A 19416-nucleotide genomic window follows, 5' to 3' on the forward strand; every position below is an offset into this window, starting at 1 on the left:
TGGAACCGAGTCAGCCCAAGCCGTCCTTGGCTGGAAATGGGCTTTGAACAGTTGGCTTGGAGCTTGACCTGGGCAGGGGGCTGTCCATGGAGGGGTCAGCTCGGGCTGCCCTCCTTTTCCATCAGCTGGGGACTGAGGTGTAGAGCCCAGGACCCTCCTTGGTCACCGCTGACCCCTGTGTGTGGGAGGCAGGGACCCCAGCCCGCGGCCACGCTGTGTCCGTCAGCGTCAGGTGTGGGTGTCTGTGGGAGGAGACAAGGGGGCAGCTGGTGCTGGTGTCCCACTCCCCGCCGGGTGCTCTCGGCCACCAGACGGGCAGCCTCGCACACGCCCTTCCTGGGGGACCCTCCCGTGGACCAGGTCTGTTTCATGCCAAGGCGGCTGCAGGTGGGCCTGTAGGCTGAAGACCCCGGTTCCCCGACTACAGCAGCTGCCGTGGAGTTGTGGCCTGGTCAGCTTTGATGCGCGTTTCTCCCCACAGCTGGGATAACGAGGACCCCCACCCCCCTGCCCCTCCGCGGTCTCGTCCTGGCATCACCACCCCAGCCCCCTCGTCCTCCTCCACGCTCTGTCGCTCCGAGGAAAGGCCTGGAGGGAGGTGGGGAGGCTGAGCGTTGGGGTGGGGCTCCAGTGCGGCCCTCGGTGGGGGGCGTCTCAGCAGGAGAGCGACCCAGAGCGGGATCCCAGGACAGGGCTGGGGGCAGAGAGCAGCAAGGGGCTGCCCCGGTCTCCTGTAATGACCTCGTCTCTTGCAGGGACTCATGGGGTCCTCATCACCCCACCCCCACCCCAGGGACCTCGCCATCTCGCACTAGGCCCCTCCTCCTGAGGGTACACCACCTCCTGTCCCAGCCACACTGGGGACCTAGCTTCCAGCACAGGGACACCTGGGGGTCACCTCAAACCACATCAGCCCCGGGACCTGCTTCTGGCACTGTGGAAGTTAGGATCAGACCTCACCCGCTCTCCTCGTCACCGTACAAGTTGGGGTTTTCTAGAATTTTCCATGAGCAGTATCAGACCACAAGTGTTCGTCTCGGTCTGGCTTCCTTCACATGGCTGTCACCCTGAGCCTGACCTGCGCCGTGTGGGTGCTTCGTGGTTCCGTGCTAGGGCGGGCTCTGGCGTGTCTGCCCACTCACTCCCCGGGGACTCTGGTGGCTCCCGGTTTGGAGCCATGACCACGAAGCGGCCGTGAGTACCTGGGTGTGGACGCAGGCTTCCTGTCTCTCCGTGAAAGGCGGCCTCTGCTCCGCGCACACTCGACCCTTCAGGAAGAGCCTGGGGGTTTGAGTGTGAGAGCCACGGCTCCGCCCGGTCCTCGCCAGCACGGGGCGTGGCCGGCCCTCACCGCAGCCCTGGCGTGCGGGGCTGTCTCCCTGGGGTTTCAGTCTGCCTCCCTGCTGACTGCCCCACTCTGTGCTTATCCCACATCTCTGCTTCCTTGGGGAAGCATCATCTGTTCTCCTGCGTCTCTTTGGGGTGGTTTTTGTCGTCTTACTGTTGAGTGTTCTTTATATATTACAGATGCAAGCCTTTTATTGGAGATACGCTCTCAGATACGTTTTTCTATTTATTTATTTGAGGGGCAGAGGAAGAGAGAGAGAGGGAGAGACAGAGAGATTCTTCCATCCGCCGGTTCACTCCCTAAATGGCTGCCACAGCCAGATCTGGGTCAAACCGAAGCCAGGATCCTGGAACTCCATCCAGGTCTCGCCACAGGTGGCCGGGGTCCAAGCACTTGGGCCGTCCCTTGCTTTGCCTTCCCAGGCATGTTAGCAGGGAGCTGGCTGGGCAGTGTGGCAGCTGGGACCCAGAGCGGCTCCCACGTGGGTGGGTGCACCCACTGTGCCCAGCGCCGGCCCCTTCACCGTCACTCACTGCGAAGCTGAGTTCTCCCTGGACACCCCTTGCAGTCTTGTCAAAAACCCAATGACCTCATGGCCAAGTCCATCTCTGCACTTGACCTGCACTCACTCTTGAGGCTGTGACCAGGCTGTCTGATGATTGCACCTTTAGCTGAAGTCATTTTTGTTTCTAAGATTTATTTTATTTGAAAGTCAGAATTACAGAGAAAGAGAGATCTTCCACCTGCTGGTTCACTTCCTAGTTGGCCTCCACAACCAGGGCTGGGCCAGGCCGCAGCCAGGAGCCAGGAGCTTCCTCCAGGTCTCCCATGAGGGTGCAGGGCCCAAGCACTTGGGCCATCCTCCACTGCCCTCCCAGGCCACAGCAGGGAGCTGTGTCAGAAGTGGAACAGCCAGGACATGAACGGGAGCCCACATGGGATGACGGCATTGCAGCTGGTGGCTTAACCCACTGCACCACAGTGCCGGCCCCTGATTTTTCAACCTGTGATCTAGCCCCCAGCCACGTGGGAGCTGCCCCAAGTCCCAGCTGCCGTGTTTCCCAGCCAGCTCACTGCTGACATGCCCGGGAGCCAAAGCCGGGTGACGCCCAAACTGGGTTAAATTTAAATCAGCTTATTTTTTTTTCTGTTTTCCCTACTTGTTCTTCATTTCTGTGTCCTCTTTTATTCCATCCTCTGGATCGAGCATTTTGTAAATTATTGCATTTTAGTTGTGTCTTTGACGTATTAGCCATGGCTCTCTGTTCCGGTATCTTAGCCTTTACTGTGTGTCTTAGCTGGTTGCATCCGCCTCCCGGCGACATTAACCCACTTCCCCATGGCGCGGGTTGTATGGCAGCGGCTGCCACTTCTCCCTGTTGGGCAGCTCGCTTAGACACGTGCCTAAACCCTGGAATATAACGCTAGCATGTCTGTTTAGGTAGTCAGCTATGGGGCGGGCATCTGTATGGGGGTTAAATGACGACATCCCATACAGGAGCGCTGAGTGCTGCTCTGACCCAGCTTCCGGCCAGTGCACACCCTGGGGGGCAGCAGCAATGGCTCAAACAGCAGAATCCAGCCACCGGTGGGGTGGGAGGCCCAGGTGGAGTTTCTGGCTCCTGGCTTCAGCCTAGGCCAACCCCACCTATTCTGGCATTTGGGGAGTGAACCAAGGGATGGAAAGACATCTTTGCCCCTCCCTGCCCTGGTCTCATTCTGCCTTTCAATTAAAGAATGAGGACCTTTAACCACGCTTCTATTTTGAAGAGACTTAGGAAAGCGGGAACGTCTTCGCTTCCCTGGGTGGCGCCACCGTGGTCCTCTCTCCTTTGCGTGGAGTGAGTTCTCCATTCCTCTGCTGTTTCTCACAGCACAAACCCACCTGAGACCAATGCCTCGGCTTCTGTGTGTCTGAAGGAGTCTTTATGCCAACTTTGTTTCCAGAAGGCTGTTGTGCTGGGTATGGAACCGAGGCTGCTGGGGTCCTTGGCCCTGTGCGAGACAGTTGTGCTGGGTATAAAACCCAAGGCCAAGGGCTGGCATTGTGACATAGCAGGTAGAGCCACCACCTGCAGTGCCAGCATCCTATATGGGATTCAAGTCCTGGCTGTTCTACTTCCTATCCAGCTCCCTGCTATGTCCTGGGAAAGCAGTGGAAGATGGCCCGTCCTTGGGCTCCTGCACCCACATGGGAGACCTGGAAGAAGCTGCTGGCTCCTGGGTTCAGATCAGCACAGCTCCAGCAGTTGTGCCCATCTGGGGAGTGAACCAGCAGATGAAGACCTCTCTATCTATCTCTCTCTCTGTCTCTCTCTCTCTCTCTCTCTCTCTCTCTCTCTGTGCCTCTGCCTTTCAAATAAATAAATAAATCATAAATTTAAAAAAAGCCCAGGCTGCCGGGTCCTTGGCCCTGTGCGAGGAGGACGATGCTGCAGGGCCTCTGCCATCCTCACCTCCAGTCCTTGGCCATGGTGACTCACTTGCCCCTCTCCGGAGCATTTCTCTTTATCACCAGTTTTCACCGTGGCACCGTGAATGACCCAGACATCATCGTCAGTGACTGGGCTCGAGGTCGTGGAGCTCCGTGGGTCTGTGAGGGTGCAGTGGTCCTCAGAACTGGACACTGTTCATCCGTGACCTCTGCAGGCAGTCCTCTGTCCCCGGGACCCCCCAGGTGCAGTGGGTGGAGATCGCCCCGCGGCTCCCGACGCCACCTCGGTGTGTGCCATGGTCTTCCTCCCTGTGTGTCCCGATGGTGGTGGTTTCTATCTTCAGGTTCAAAGAGCATCTCAGCATCGCTTTCCGGGAAGGGAGAAGAGAGGGAGAGGGCAGAGGGCAGAGGGAGAGGAGAGAGGGCAGAGGGAGAGGGGAGAGGGGAGAGTAGAGAGAGGAGAGGGAGAGGGCAGAGGGAGAGGGGAGAGGGAGAAGGCAGAGGTCAGAGGGAGAGGAGAGGGAGAAGGGAGAGGGAGAGGGGAGAGTAGAGAGAGGAGAGGGAGAGGGAGAGGAGAGGGAGATGGGAGAGGGAGGTCAGCAGCACCTCCAGGTCCCTCAGGAGCCCCCTGGTGGGGGAGGTCGGAAACCTGGGGCCAAGGGAACCGAGAGCCCGGGTCCCCACAGGCCCCACTGTGTCGGCAGCGTCTGTGCAGACTTGGGCACCCCAGTGAGAACAAGCGGGGCAGGCACCTGGGGGACTCAGGCCGCTCCTGCATCGCGGTCCCCACACCTGCTCAGCTGAGCCGGACGAGGCCCAGCCCCGCTCCAGAGCCTCTACCTAGGCGCGGCTTGCTGGGGGCCGGGTCCCTCACAGGTGACACCGTCCTCGCCGCGGGCCTGCTGAGTGGGCAGGCGCGATGCCGCAGGTGTGGAGACCGAGGCTCTGCCTGGTAAAGGACATGCCACGTCCACGCTGTACGTGGCCGAGGCCACGCTGTGGCTTCCTCCCATGCAGAGAAGGCCCCTGAGCAAAGTGGTGCTCCGCGGGCAGGGCCGGTGTTGAGGCACAGTGGGCTAGGCTGCCGCGTGCGACCCCAGCATTCCCTGTGGGGGCAGTGGTCCCCGTCCTGGCTGCTCCGCTCTGTCCAGCTCCCTGCTAATGCACCTGCAAAAGCAGTGGACGATGGCCCGAGCGGTTGGGCCCCTGCCACCCACGTGGGAGACCCGGATAGAGCTCCAGGCTCCTGGCTTCCGCCTGGCCCAGCCCTGGCCCTTGTGGCCCTGTGGGCAGTGAACCAGCAGGTGGGAGAGCTCTCTTTCTCTTACCATTCTGCCTTTCAAAATAAAGAAATAAATAAGTCTTTTTAAAAATCGGTGCTCCCATCACAGAGCGTGGGTTTCTCAGGCTCGGAGTTCTGAGCCCCGGCCCATCCATGCCTCCCCCGGCTGCAGCGTGCGACACGGAACATCTTCCCTTCTCGACCCAGGTGGGCGTCCAGGTGTGGGGCACGTGCATCAGGCAGGCTGTCCTGTGGGTGGGAGCAAACAGCCTGAGGGCAGACAGATGCCCCAACCTGCGGCCCTCAAAGGGTTAACCCTCAGGCGTGGCCCTCCCTGACTCTGCCAGGCTGGGCCAGGCTCCTGCACCTCGGGACTGGACGCGAGGTGGGGAGGTGTGAACCGCCAACTGGAACATCAGCCCTGCAGCTCCGTGCGCGGCAGGACCCGTGGTCCCGGTGCGTGCCTCCCGCGGCTCGCTGCGTGTATCCGGCGCTGGGTGGTTTTGTGCAGCCCGGGGAAGGAGCAGGACAGTAAGCCCCACCCCAGAGAGGCCAGCGAGGGCAGCGGGGAGCGAGCCTGCCTGAGCGTGCGGCCAGGAAGCGCAGTCGCCCGCCCGAGTCTGTGTTTTCCCTGGAGGATTAATTACAGCCGGAGAGGAGGCTTGTCCGGGCATGTTCCGCGCGGGCACGGTAATTTATCATCGGCCGCGGGAGCGGGAGCCGGGTCGCGGTGCAGAGAGCAGGGCACATGGCTCCCGCCCCCGGCTGCGCGCTGGATGGCGGGAACACGGCTGTTCCAGGCAGGGTCAGGCGAGAGAAGCCCAGGCCGGGTGCAGCCCCACGGACTCAGCGGGAGAAGGGCAGAGTGGGGAGCTGCCCACCCCCGATTCCTCCCGATCCTTCAGCCTTTCCACGGAGGCCGACAGTGTCCATGGGACGCCCCGGGCAGAGGCCTCGGAGCAGGCGGGGCTGTCCCTGTTGGTGGCTGAGGCCATCACTCATCATGGAGCCGAGAGCGCCCCCTTGCAGTGCGACCCCTGTAACCCTGGCCTGGGCATCCCCAGTCTAGAGCCCCGAGCACACCTGCCCTGCGTGGGTCCCTCCAGCCCTCACCTGGACGCCCACCTGCGTGCCCTGGGCTGCCCAGGGTCTGCTGGTTGCTTTGCTTTTGTCCTCTCAGCCCCGACTGGCCACGAGTGGTGGCCCACAGTGGCGTCTGCACACCAGCCTGTGCAGGCCCCGCCACCTGCCAACCGTGTGTGCAGGGCCCCCTCTCACCTCCCCAGTAGCTTCCAGCACTCTCCCCCGTGAGACTACCCGGGAGCCGCCCCATCCCTCCTCCGACCACTGCTCCCTGCTCCCCTCGGCTCTCCTTACTCCAGCCCAGGGACCACAGCCCCACCACACGGCCCTGCCCGGGCGCTCTCTCTCTGGAACATTCTCCTGGGGAGCCTCATGGAGGAGAGGGGCACGGGAGGGGGAGACGGCAGAGAGGCGGCCGCAGGAGTGACGGCCGGGGAGGGCACAGGGGACAGAGGCGTCCGGCCTGCCGCGTGGAGGGGGCGTATCCTGCAGCTCCACAGGGCGGCAGGGTCGGTGCACGGCCGTCGCCGGCTCCCGGGGTCACAGCACTGTGTTCTCAGCCTGTGCTGTGTGATCGCGTCCTGTGAGCCGTGTCAACGTGTGATAGGCGTGCCGATCAAGCTGTGGCTCCGGGAAGCCGGGGCTCCTGGCTACAGCAGCGATGCGGTGGAGCTAGACGTGGTGAGAACAAACAGCACAAACGCTTCGAGTGACGGTCGGTTCGGGAGAGCTGGGGAGACCACCAGGAGTTACGGCGTAGACCAGCAGTGCCAGGCGGGCTGGGTGGGCTGCTCCCCCAGACTCATCCTCGCATCAGCAAGGGGCATGCTGCATCTGGCCACAGCCGCCCTAGGCCGCGCACCGGGGGGCCGTGGTGCAGCCGAGAGGGCGGCTTTGGGCACAGCGCTGTTTTCCCAGAGGGGACAGACCCGGGCGGCATTTGGGGTTCGGCCTGTGGGAGGCGGCACTGGGAGGTCACAGATGGCAGCCGACGGACAAAACAGGGGAGCGAGATCATGGGGCTTTGATGACAGCTGGATGGCGGGGCGGGGGGACAGCACTGCGGGGGAATCTCTGTCTTGCAGGGGGTGGTGCCGGGGCTCCCGAGGTCCTGGTGGGAGCTGGTGTCTCGGTGGCCGCCCCGCGGTGCTGTTTGGGAGAGAGGGATGCCCAGCAAGGGAGCGGGAGGGAGGGGCAGGGCACTCAGGCTGCCACGCCCCCTCCAGGGTTCCTTTTTCCCCGCCCATGTACCCCCCACCTCCTCCTCTTCCTCCGCCCGCCTCCCCCCATGCCTCCCTCCCGCCCCTCCTGCCCCCTCCACGCTGAGGCGGGCTTGCCATCGCCTGGCAGCTCCTGCTGCTGAATTATTGAGGTACTGCCTGCCTTCCTGGCACACAGGAGGGTGCAGCTCCCGGCAGCTGGAAAGCGCCAGGGGCGCCACAGGCGGGGTCCCTGCCCAGAACCCGTGGCGGGGGAGCGTCCTCCAGCCCTTCCCGCCTTCCCCGCACCCTGACCGCAGGCCGCCGTAGCCCCTGGTGTCTCCGGCCCCCCGCCCGGAGGGCTGTGTGTTTGCACAGGTGCAGGGAGGGGTCTGCATGCCGGGGCCCTCTAACCTTGCCCCCAGGACGTGCGTGGCAGCCGCTGCCCTGGGGCTCACCCCACGTGTGTGCCACACAGGGACGGGGATGTGTCTGGGCCAGAGTGGGCGTGGAGGCGTGTGTGTGTGAGACTGTGTGTGCAGCCAGGTGTGCGTGGAGGGGCCGGTGCGTGTGTGTGTGTGTGCGTGCATGGAGAGACTGGTGCGTGGGGGGGGGGTGTGCAGGGGCGGTGGGAGGGCTCCCGCAATCCCACGTGTGTGCAGTCAGCGTCTCTTAGCATCCCCTGGGAGACCCTGCCTATGCGCTGTCTTCCTGGAGGAGGTGGCAGTGTGGCCGCTCCAGACTAGAAGACACAGGCAGCTTACTCAGGGAGCAGCAGGCTGTGTGGGCAGTGCCCAGAGCACGTGGAGAAGGTGAGAAGTAGAGACACCTAGAGGAACAGGCGTAGGACCACAGCCTGGGCTGCAGCCACGCCCACAGCCTCAGCCACGCCCACACCCACAGCCCCACCTACAGCCCCAGTCACACCCACACCCACAGCCTCAGCCCCACCCATAGCCCTAGTCACACCCACAGCCCCAGCCCCACCCAAGCCCCAGTCACACCCACAGCCCCAGTCACACCCACACCCACAGCCTCAGCCCTGCAGGGTGAGGTTCACAGCTGTGCCCTGAACTCGCCAGACCTGAGCCACAGCCACAGCCACAGCCTCACCCACAATCACATGCTTAGCCACAGTCACACCCCCACTCAGCCTCAGCCTCAGCCACAGCCACAGCCTCAGCCCTGCAGGGTGACGTTCACAGCCGAGCCCTGGACACTGAGGGATTCCCCTGCCTCAGCCCCTCCTGGCACTCACAGGCATCTGCTGTGCCCCAGCCCCAGGCACCACCCCAGGTACCCCCCTCCTCCTGCCCATGCAGCCCCACCTCTGGCTCAGCCGGGCCCACCTGTTTGTGGGCAGGGACGGGCAAGTCCCTGTGCCATGATGGGGCTGTGTGGAGGGGACAGGGAGGAGAGGGTTCTGGTCCCTCTCTGCTGGGTGCTTTGGTCCCTGTGAGCCCCGTGGGGCTCTTAGATGCACCCAGGAGGAAGCCCGGCCAGATGCCAGCCCTGGGCAGTGTCCGTGGGGCTAGGCTGCCTATCCAGAGTGTGGCACCCAGGATCCCAGGGTGGGGCGTGTGCCAGCTCACTGTCCCCAGAGTCCCAGCACTTTGAAAAGCACCAGGTTGGCCGGCGCCGCAGCTCACTAGGCTACTCCTCCGCCTGCGGCACCGGCACACCGGGTTCTAGTCCTGGTCGGGGCGCCGGATTCTGTCCCGGTTGCCCCTCTTCCAGGCCAGCTCTCTGCTGTGGCCCGGGAGGGCAGTGGAGGATGGCCCACGTGCTTGGGCCCTGCACCCCATGGGAGACCAGGATAAATGCCTGGCTCCTGCCGGATCAGTGTGGTGTGCCGGCCACGGCGGCCATTGGAGGGTGAACCAACGGCAAAAAGGAAGACCTCTCTCTCTGTCTCTCTGTCTCTCACTGTCCACTCTGCCTGTCAAAAAAAAAAAAAAAAAAAAAAAAAAAAAAAAAAAAAAAGGAGAAAAGCACCAGGCACCGGGCTCCTCCCCCGGGAAGCCAGGGCACCTGCTGCAGCTCGGATGTCTGACCGTTCTGTGCTGTTCCTCGCGGGTCCCGCACACAGTGCCGGAATCCTGTGGCAGGGCCATTTTCTGTCTGTGATCTCACCCACCCATGAAGCAGCCCCAGGGGCCAGCGAGATCTTGCTGTCCCAGTTTACAGATGAGAACACCAAGGCTCGGTGGGGGGCGTGGCTCTCGGGGGTCGCAGGGCTGGGAGTAGCAGCCCAGGGTCAGACGATGCTGGGTCCCAGGCGTGTGCTGCACATCACTGCTTCTCCCTGAGGGCCATGCACGCCTCTCCCCTGCCAGACTCAGCCTGCGTGTCCCTGGCTCCTGGCCTCCCGTGTTGGGGGCAAAGGAGGTTCTTTTTTTTGATAGGCAGAGTGGACAGTGAGAGAGAGACAGAGAGAAAGGTCTTCCTTTGCCGTTGGTTCACCCTCCAATGGCCGCCGCGGCTGGTGCACTGTGGCTGGCGCACCGCGCTGATCCGATGGCAGGAGCCAGGTGCTTCTCCTGGTCTCCCATGCGGGTGCAGGGCCCAAGTACTTGGGCCATCCTCCACTGCACTCCCGGGCCACAGCAGAGAGCTGGCCTGGAAAAGGGGCAACCGGGACAGAATCCAGCGCCCCGACTGGGACTAGAACCCGGTGTGCCGGCGCCGCAGGTGGAGGATCAGCCTAGTGAGCCGCGGCGCTGGCCAACAAAGGAGGTTCTTATAAGGCGTTTGAGACCCCACGGGAGCTCAGCCACGCGCCTGCCCCTGAGCCCCGCCCCACCTGCACCTGCAGGCTTCCCCACCCCACCTGGCGGCCTTGAGGATCGACAGCTGCCGGTGCTGCCGGTGTCCTCCACCTCCCCTGGCCTCGAGCAGCCCAGGCGCTGTGGGTGGGCCCTGGAGGGGTGCCAGGGTGTTGAGCCAACCCCTAACCAGGGTACCCACCTCCTCCTGCCCATGCAGCCCCACCTCTGGCTCAGCCAGGGCCCCCCATGGGGTGATGAGACCGGCGGAGTGGTCCCTCACCGAGGACGGTCAGTCAGGAACTTGCCAGCACCTCATTTCCCCAGGGGCAGCCGGGTAAGGGGCGGGGCCTGAGTCATAACCGGGAAAGGAAGGGCTGGGCTCTCAGAGGAGGCTCCTGTGCTGGCCCTGGCCTTCTGTCTTCTCCAGCCTGGGGACCGGCCAGCAGACCCGCTGCAGGGGGACAAGAGGCCTTGCACCTGCTGTCATTCCCCAGCGGAAGGAGTAGAGGCCATGAGGACCAGGAGGGCTGGGGGTGGCCCCTGGCCTCAGTTTCCCTCCTCGGAAGGACCCGCGAGAACCATAGAGAATTCTCTCCTCGCTCTCTGCTTTGTCCAGGGTCCCCAGGCAGGGAGGGCCCTGCAGTCCTCCCACTGCCCTGGCCTGAGATGCTGGGCGGAGGCCAGAGGGGTGCCTCCGTCATAGAAGCCGTGAGTCCACGGGGCAGTGAGTCCCAGGCCCCAGCAGCCAGGGCCCCCCGGGCAGGTGCTGACTCCCTCTCACCGCAGTGGGAAGTGCTGAGCAGGGTCAGATGTTGGACACGGCAGCCAGCTCCGTGTGCCGCCTGCTGCACCCCGAGACCATGCCCCCAGCGCCCGCTCAGTCCCCGGCCGCTGGTCACCTCATCCTCGGTCGGCTCACACTCCAGGGGACCCTCCTCCTCCTCCTGCTGCCCCAGGCTTAGCTGGGGTCCCAGGCAGACCCCCATCCCCCGCCCCCACTTTGTGTTTTCTGTCTGTGGACGAGGCTCCTCGGGGCCCCCATCCCCGTGTCCCCGAGATCTGCTAGGCCGGGAGGTCTGCCCCCCGATGTCCTCCCCCGGGTGCCCAGCTTGGCGAGCCAGTGCGGGATCAGCTCAGCTCAGCGCCTGGCAGCGGGAATGACTGGGCCGGGCTGTGCGGGCCAGGATCCCCTGATGGGGGGCTGCACAACCCAGGGAGAGAAACGGAGAGAGAGGCAGAGCCAGGGAACGGAGCGAGCGGGAGGCGGCGAGAGCAGTGGCTCCTCTCAAATAGCTGCAAGTGACAGCCACCCAAGCCCCGGCCAGTGGCCAATGCGGGGCTGACCCCACCTGGCCCCGTGCCCGCTGCTCCCTGGCTGGGTCTCCGCCCCCTCCCGGCAGCCTGCCCCGCAGCGGTGGTTCTGAAATGATGTATTTTTGGGTACGTACCATGCGTGGCGCCGCCCTGGGGCAGATCCGGGGTGGAAATGTCAGTGCTGGGTGTCCCCAGACAGGAAGCCCCAGCTGCAGGGCCAGACTCCGGGGGGCCTCAGTCACGGGGAGGGGGGCTGGGCCCAGGGCTCCGGAAGTGCCTGCTGTGGGACTCTGGGAGCTTCCTGGGCCTCAGGAAAAACCAGGATGAATCTGTGCAAACTTGAACCTCGTACAATCTTGGGACTGCCTGTACCAAACCCAGGCCACACTCTCTGAGCCCCGCCTCCCCCTCCCCCTCCCCTTTCCCCTGCCCCTCCCCTACCCAGATCCTCTCCTCTCCGCCTCTCAGCTGCAGTGGGAACTGGATCCAGGGACAGTGACAGATACACAGATGTGAGCCCCCAGCCAGCACCCCCAGAGCTCTGAGCACAGAAGCCCAGGAGGCTCTGGGAGGAAGAGGGCCCCCTCCTCCCTCTGCAGAGTAGGGGGCTGGGAGGGGAGAACCGTTGTTCTCATGAAGTGGGCTGAGCTGAGAGGAGGAGAGGCCTGGGGTGCGTGTGTGTGCATTGTATGCATGTGTGAGTGCACTGTGTACACATATGTGTGCATGCGTGTGCACTCATGAGCGTGTGTGGGCATACACAGGTAGGGTTGTACATTGTGTGCCTGTGCGTCTAAGTGCACTGTGTGTGCATGCGTGTGTGTCTGTGTATGCACGTGTGGGGTGTGTGTCTGAGTGTGCACACCCGTGTGTGTGTGAGCCCCCAGGTTCATGTGGGTGAACATCTGTGCTTCGCCTGGGGTCTGCCCTCCTCTGTGCCTGCTCCAGGCCTCCTCCAGGCTCCCAGCACCACAGCCTGTCCTTGGGACCAGGCATTCCCAGGGTCCTGGAGCCCCCCCAGGAGGGGCTTGCCCGTGAGCAGGTGCTCTTGGTGCCCACACTGGGCAGTGGGACCATGGGCCCGGTGGGGAGCCAGCAGAAGAGGCCATGGCAGCCTCAGAGGAGGGACTGATGGCCCCGGGGTCCCGGCTGCGGCTGATTCAAGTGTGCCGGCTTCCCCTCCCTCCAGCTTGTCCCACCCACAACGTCCGCCCTCCCACGTGGCTCCTCCTCCTTCAGACAGGGAGATGTGAGAGGCTGCAGCCACAGCCCCCAGGCCGGAGCACCCCACAGGGGGCGTGTTCCCTCCTCTGCACCCTGAGCCCCCCGCCTGGCACGCAGTCGCCACACTTAACCTCCCAGGGCCGCGGCTGGCGTGGTGTCGTGCGTGACTGGGGCTCCAGGAACTTGCCCAGTGCAGTGAATGAATGAATGAGTCTGGCGCATACACATGGACGGGGCCTGGCCAGGGATGGCTCTGAAGCCGCAGTCCCATAGGGCCCCCCCGCCTTCCCTCCCTCCTGTCCCCAGCTGCCCTGTGGCCAAGGCCACCAGCTGGCCATGTGCCTCCCCATCATATGATGTGATTTGCCAAGGGCAGTTCGTTGCTCCTGGCTCAAAGTTGACAAAGTCGTGGCCGACAACTCCTGTCGTTGTGAGGGGGATGGTGGAGGCCAAGAGGCCGGCCCCAGCACAGCAGGGTCTGGCACAGGTGAGGGAGCTGGCCCCCAGGGGTACCCCTGCCTCCTTGGGGGCACCTCTGTCTATGCACTGACTTCCCAGGACCCCCACCAGGAAGAGAGACCAGGGGCTCTGGGGGGACGGGCTGCCAGGGTCTGGGCAGTGGGCCCGATGCCGGGGGCAGGGGCCTGGCATCCCCCGATGGCTCCTCTGCGTGCCACTGGGCGAGAACTGGGGCAGGGCCAGTGCCGCAGGCGGGACAAGGTGCACGGGTGCCGAGACACCCTGCCACTTCACGTCGGCCTAGTGGGGAGGAAAGCCTGGCTGAGAGAGGGCTGTGCCCGTGTCGGGGCTGCCCGGCCCCCGAGCCCACGTAGGACCCGACTGCCCCAAGAGGTGCGCTCCTGCCACGCCCCCGCCCACCGCTTCTCCTTGTCCCTGTCTGATGTGATGGGTTGGCCTCCAAAGCCCAGTTCCACCTCCACTGGGGGCTTCGCTCAGTCTGCCGGCTCCCTCTCCGGATGTGTGGGCCGTGGGAGCCCCGGGGGAGCGAGGTGGGGCAGGTACCCGCAGAGCATGGAAAACAAAGGGTGCTGGTGGCCATGAGTCCTGGGCCTGGCACAGTGTGTGCAGGTGTCTCGCACAGGTCACACGTGTGGGTGACTCTGGGGCTGGTGGGGGCTGCAGCCACAGGCAAGCCCAGGGTCTGGCGCTGTAGCCACAGAGAGCCTGCCCTGCCGGGCAGTGGGAGGCAGCTGGAGCGTTGGGGGCGGGGCGGCTCCTAGCAAAGTGCTCCAGACCTGCGCAATTACGGCAGGCATAGAGAGCAAACAGGGCTGAATGAGGTTTTCTATAAATATTATGTTTTTTAAAGTTTGCCCTGGAGTAATAGAAGCTGTTTAAACGCTAATATCCTGTCTTTGCATTTAGAAAGCCTTCTAATGAGGGTGCCTTTCCTAGGCTGCCTGGGGTTGGGGGCCCCCAGGAGTCCAGCCTCCCCTCTGCTGGGCCCAGAACGGCCTCACCTGGTCCAGGGCCAGCCTCACCCCTGCCTGGCAGCCTGGCCTCCTCCCCCAAGGGAGCTGCAAGGCCAGCCCCTTCCTGCTCCTGCGGGACGCCGGATGTCCCTCCCCTGGCCCTGCCCCCAAGTGGCCCCTGGTCCCCAACCCCTGTCTGCTCCTTCGCAGCCAACCAGGGCTGGCCAGCAGCCTTGCCTCGGTCACATCCAAAGGGTTTTGTGACACTTTTCTCAAGACAAGCGTCCACCCCGCCATGCACATCTCCCCCGCCGGTGTCAGGCCCTCTGGGCAGCGGCTCCAGCCTGTCCAGTGAGGGGGGCATGCGCCATCCCACGTGAGGCACCCACATGGCCGTGTCAGTTTATCCAAACTCATAAAGCCGCCCGTTCGTTCACTCCCTCAACAAACACACGGCCACTCGGGGACCCCAAGGGGTGGACTTGACCGGGGCCGAGAAATCAGTTTGAAATGCAGGTCGTCTAGGAAGAGGCTCAACTCACTCCTGGCCGTGTACCTGAGCCCCTCTCCGTTGGGCACTGGGCAGGGCCACGTAGAGGGTGACCGGGAGCCTTTGGGAGGGCCTTACGGTCACAGTCCAGCGAGCGTCCGTGGGAGCGGCCATGGGAAGCAGAAGGCCATCTCGGGGGCCGTGGCTCCCTCCACGTCCAAAACTCGCCCATCTGCAATGTCAAGTTCAGAGAGACGGCGGTAGTACTTTGTCCCAGGGGCACAAATGTCCCCAGCTGTGCCTGGGGCAGGGGTGGTAAGCAGAGGCGGGGCGGCTTCGCCCGCAGCCCGACCCCTCGCTGTGTTGGCAGTGCTCTGTGCTGGGCAGCAGTGGCCCTCAGGGTCAGCGTCCCCACCAGCACTGGCAGAGAGCATGCTTGCCAGAGGAGCAAGCCCAGGAATCCACGCAGAGGCAGGGGAGGGGGCGGCCGCTGGCCCAGGGCCACGAGGATCTCGGGCTCACATGGGTCTGGGCGGGGCCTGGAGGGACCGGACCGAGGAAGCCAAGGCCGGGGCCGCAGAGGGTGGGAGTGATGGGCGTGGCGGTCGCACTTCCTGTGAGCGCAGGAGGCCACCTGGGCCCAGCTGCCCGCACGGTCCCTGTCTGCGCGCTGTCCTGCTTCCACAATGAATGATTAGAATGCTCCTGTCTCCCGGGGTCCCAGAGGAGAGGCAGGGCCTGTGGGGCAGGACACAGGGGCTGTGTCCTGTCCCTCCCCTTCCTTCCAGTGCTGCTTCTCTCACTCGTGGCAAGAGGGGACATGGCGTGGAATCGGGGGCTGTTGAGGGTGCTTGGGCAGAGAGAGCGGGGCCTGGGATCACAGCCGTCACCTCCACGGCTGCAGGAGGCCGGGGTCCCTGTATCTCCCACGAGGAACCAGCCACTCTGTGAGCTTAGCTGCTGAGCAAGGCGGGCGAGGGGGCAGAGCAGGGAGTGGGGCCGGGGCTGACCCCTCTGGGGGTACAACAGGAAGGGGAAACCAGAAACCTCCTAGCCGGCCGAGGGTCCCAGGCTCAGGAGGCCAGAGAGGGCAGCTGGGCTGGGCTGGGCTGGGCTCGGCCGGCAGGGCACCCCGGCACAGTCCCTCCCCACTGAGGCTGAGTGGGTGCAGGAGGGGCAGGGGTGCGTCTCCTAAATGAGGGTGAGCAGAGAGGCCCGGCCCAGCCTCGGGCCCTGCGGAACCTACGGCCCCGAGCACCTCTTAACTGCAGGTTCCAGATGGGGGTCGGCAGGTCTGGACCACTTCCGTGCACAGCCCAGGGCCCTGGGACGGGCCATGGCCCTTGGTGGCGGTCAGGTCCCCGATGCAGCTGGATTCCCGAGGGAGAGCCCCACAAACACCTGCAGCCTGGTGAGGGAGCCCCCTACCACTACCCCACCCAGGGCCGCAGCCTCATCGGCATTGTCTGCCCTCCCCCCAAGCCCCTGTGCCCAGCAGTGAGCCTGGAACAACGTGGGTGCCCAGCAGGTGCTGAGCGAGGGTAGACAAGGTGGTGCCTCCACCAGGAGCCACCGAGGCCCTGGGGACGGCACTGGGGATGCCCCACCCAACAGTGGAGAGCGACACTGGGGCCGGGGCCTGGGGGCTGGAGAGGAACTGGGGCCCAGCCCTGCCAGTGCCTGGAGCCTCTGCCTTCCTGGGTCTGACGCTGGCAAGGAGACACCCTGGGTGGTGGTGGGGGGAGCTCCTGGGCAGGGGCAGGACCCCGGGGCCCAGCACACACCAGTGTCCGCCTGCAGCTGACCCCAGCTGCGCCGTGGATCCCGAAGCTCAGTGGGGGGAAGAGGCGGTGGTCAGGACCCCTGGGCTCCTCCTGGCCGGCCGTGGCTCGTCAGCAGCCGGGGGTGGACACGTGGCAGAGGCCGGCTTGGCGGGCCTGTCTGCAGTGGAAGCCCTGTCCCTCTCCCATCACAGGAGCCCCCCACTCTGCACCAGCCCGTGTCGGGGTGCCCTGCCTGCCAGGACTGAGACCCCGGGCCCTGGAGAAGGCTGGAGGAGGCTCCAGTACTGGGCACCCTGGCCGGGTCCAGAAGCCTCTGTCCAGGCCCGTGCGCCCCGGCTGGTGGCGGGCAGGTGGGGCTCCCTTGCGCCCCGGCCCCGTGTTCCCGAAGGGCACCCCGGCAGAACCTACCAGAGCCTCACGGCCCTTTGCGCAGTCCACTCCTGGGAACACAAGCGTGGGAAGTAATTCAAGAGGACAGAAAAGCTTGAAGAACCGAGCTGTTTACAGCGGCAGGAGCGACCCGCCAGCCGTCACCCACCTGTGCCGCAGCCAGGTAGCGGTTCGGTGCCTTACGCGTGGGGTATTAGGCAGCCCTGAGACCTGATGGGCAGGACGTCATCAAGTGAGGCAGTAGGACAGGTGCAGCTCCAAGGAGCCACGGGCGGCAGGGTTTGGGGGAGGGGCCGGGGTCCAGCGCTGAGGGCATTTGGAGAAACAAAACTGCAGAGGAGGGGCTCCCGTGCTCACCCCCAGGCGTGCACCCCATCCCCCGCCCCATATCACACCCCCAGGCGTGCACCCCATCCCCCGCCCCATATCACACCCCCAGGCGTGCACCCCATCCCCTGCCCCATATCACACCCCCAGGCGTGCACCCCATCCCCAGGCAGGGGCCCCATCCCCTGCCCACAGCCCACCCCCAGGCAGGGGCCCCATCTCCTGCCCCACAGCCCACCCCTAGGCGTGCACCCCATCCCCCATCCCATAGCCCACCCCCAGGCATGCACCCCATCCCCCACCCCACAGCCCACCACTAGGCAGGGGCCCCATCCCCCGCCCACAGCCCACCCCCAGGCAGGGGCCCCAGCTCTCCCCTCTCCCTGCGCCACGTCCATCGTCCTGACTGTCCAGGGCTGGCTCAGGCACCCTCTTGCCTGGGAGGAAATGCTGCCTGTGCATCCACGGGCAGCTTCCTAGCGTTTATTTCTGTTGAGCAAATGTTGCAGGCAGGGCTGGCAGTACAGAGGAGAGCCGTGCCTGCCCAGAGGCGCCTGCCCCCTACAGCAGTGGGGGTGGGGGGCACACGAGGGGCCACATCTGTGATGCTGGTAACATCTCTGGGGTCATCGGGAAGGTCCCAGTGGGAGCTCAGGGTGGCCCCAAAGCCCCTTGTCCCAGGTGTCATACCTGGTCCTGTGCAGTGACCAAGACCCTCCCTGTCCCCTAGGGGGTCACAGACTTGGCCAGCACAAGGTGTGGATAGTCACAGAGACGTGTGTGAATACTGCTGCGGCCGGACAAAGCAGGTGCCCAGTGGGAGCCATCCTGGGGCAGGGACGCCCCTCTGCGTGACCCCTGCGGGACGGAGCAGCCTGGCGGAGCAGCAGCCGCGACTCGCGGTCTGCACAGGGCAGGGGGCGGGACAGTGACAGGAGATGCTCCCCCACCCCACCCGGGCTGGTGGTGGTCCTGGCTTCAGGCACCCTCCCTTCCCAGGAGAGCCCCTGGGTGGCCCGGGCTGGTGTGCGTGACAGAGACAGCCTGGCCGGGCTGGCGGGCCCCGGAGCCCTGTCCCGGCAGCCAGAGGGCAGGGCCGACACCGAGAGCCGGCGCCCGGCAGCGTCTGAGCTGCGCTGTGCCCGCCTGGCCGCGCTCGTCCGCAGAGGCTGCAGGACTCTCTGCAGAGATTGTAAATAAGAGTTCTCCTGGAGCGGCAGCAGGGAGAGAGAGTGAGCCCTCAGAGGACTGGCGGGGCAGGGCCGCCGTCCACCGCGCCGCCGGCTGCCTGGACTGCTAGTCCCAGGGGCTGGAAAACAAAGCGGCAAGGCACTGATGGATGGGGAAGCGAGGGGACGGGAGGGGGCGGGAAGAAGAGAGGAAGAAACGTGGAGAGGAAGCAGCACACACAGGGGCGCCCAGGGCCCCGGGCGTGCACTGGGGCTTCCAGGTGGCCACAGGGAGATTCCCTGCAGGCAAGGCCTCCCCGAGGGCAGCTCAGAGACAGGCGATGGCCCCCTCGGGGATACTTGGGACTGGAAGGGAAAGGGGGCAGACCAGGGTGTGGTCCCAAGAAATCTCCCCCACCCCCGTCCTGACCTCACATCCCACAGCCCAGGGCCCCAGTTCCCAGCCTGGGAAGCTTCCCGTGGAGTTTGCAAGGGATGCTGGTTCCATAGGGGGCCCATCCCGGGCGTGGGGGAGGGGCAGCACCAGGCTTTGTGTGACTCGGGCCCCGGAGCAGGGGCCGAATCAAGGGCTGCTCGGGTGTCAGAGCAGTGAGCGTGGCACATGTGGCGGAGGTGTCCCACTGCACCTGCCACTGCAGCGGGGTGGCGTGGGCGAGCGTTTGCTCCAGTCCAGTGAGCTCATTAGGTCTCTGGTGGGGACGGCCACGCTGGTCCCTGTTTGCTAAGTTACAGGGGAAACCTCACAGGGGCACACGCAGCCCAGCCAGCACGTGGACACAGGGACGCCGCTGCGGAGCCAGCCAGGGAACAAACCTGCGTCTCTTTCTGTGGCCTAGGAAACCTCGGGTTGTCATTCTTGGCTGTCTTGGTCTAGATTTTTCCCACCAGAAGTGGAGCTGCAACAGGGCCCAGACACAGGAGGGTTATTTTGGGGAGCGAGTTGAAGGAACCGGGGCTGGCAGGAGTGCTGTGGGAAGCAGAGCAGAGCCGGGGCGCCGGCGAGCAGCGGTCCTCCTCCCATGCCGACAGTCTGCTGGGGGCAGAGGAGGGAGCCACCCCTGCCGCCATTCCCGCTGGGCAGGGCTGTGTTGTGAGGGGCTGTGCCCCACGTCAGGCTGGCCTAGAGGAGGCAGAGCCCTGGGGCTCAGGA

The 19416-nt window shown here is 64.7% G+C and overlaps 1 protein-coding gene across 11 annotated transcripts in view; it reads left to right on the plus strand.

The window, feature by feature from the left end:
* RBFOX3 (RNA binding fox-1 homolog 3) overlaps nt 1-19416 on the plus strand; it is a 327226-nt gene that overhangs the window by 223154 nt on the left and 84656 nt on the right. The gene's annotated exons all lie outside the window — the stretch shown is intronic.

Source organism: Oryctolagus cuniculus, chromosome 17 (genome assembly GCF_964237555.1).
Source record: "Oryctolagus cuniculus chromosome 17, mOryCun1.1, whole genome shotgun sequence".
In the NCBI taxonomy this organism is placed as follows: Eukaryota; Metazoa; Chordata; class Mammalia; order Lagomorpha; family Leporidae; genus Oryctolagus; species Oryctolagus cuniculus.